The 793-nt window shown below is 43.4% G+C and overlaps 1 non-coding gene across 1 annotated transcript; it reads right to left on the reverse strand.

The window, feature by feature from the left end:
* Positions 1-224: 224 nt before the first annotated feature.
* Positions 225-328, reverse strand: LOC130032179 (U6 spliceosomal RNA). Its single transcript, XR_008793742.1, has one exon. It is a non-coding gene; the product is annotated as a U6 spliceosomal RNA (small nuclear RNA).
* Between the last annotated feature and the right edge of the window lie 465 nt (positions 329-793).

Below are 793 nucleotides of genomic sequence, written 5' to 3' on the forward strand. Positions count from 1 at the left end.
AAGGCAAACGTCCTACCCACTGTGCTATCACTCTGGCCCCTCCTTGCTACTTTTAAAACTCATCATTTTCACTTTTATCTCTGAAAGAAACGATCGTTGATGCCTCCAAAACTGAGCTCTGAAAACCATGTCATTTGAGATTCCACAGAAGAACTAAGAGCATCTCTGCTGAGGAAGTATAATCGAGACCAATGAACACATCTGACTGCATGGAGACTTTTTTTTTAAATATGGGCTTCATGAATTTGCGTGTCATCCTTGCGCAGGGGCCACGCTAATCTTCTCTGTATCGTTCCAGTTTTAGTATATGTGCTGCCGAAGCGAGCACTGGAGACTTTGTTTAAGGTAAAGACATACCAGTCTTTTGAGTGGAGCATTCAGAAACAAAAGCTGAGAGTCATCTTCCCCCCCCCCCCAACCCCTTCTTTTTATTTATTTATTTATTTTAATTTTTATTAGTTAAACACCACAAAGTACAGTTGTAGACTTACAAATTTTTGTGCTTGGATTTCAATTATACAATGACCAAATACCCATCCTTCCACCAGTGCCCATTTCCCACCACCACGGGTCCCAGTATCCCTCCCACCCCCCATCCCCCCATCCCACCCTGCCTCTGTGGCAGGGCATTCACTTTTGTTCTCTCTCTCTCCTTTTGGGTGTTGTGGTTTGCAAAAGAGGCATTGAGTGGCCACACATAGTAGGGGAAAAGGGAACTCAGATAGAGAAGGGAGCACCTTCTTCTTTTTTTAAATGGAGATTTCAGCATTAAGATATGTTGTCTGATGCAGGC

The sequence above is a fragment of the Sorex fumeus genome, unplaced genomic scaffold, assembly GCF_029834395.1.
Source record: "Sorex fumeus unplaced genomic scaffold, SorFum_2.1 ptg000047l, whole genome shotgun sequence".
Classification (NCBI taxonomy): domain Eukaryota; kingdom Metazoa; phylum Chordata; class Mammalia; order Eulipotyphla; family Soricidae; genus Sorex; species Sorex fumeus.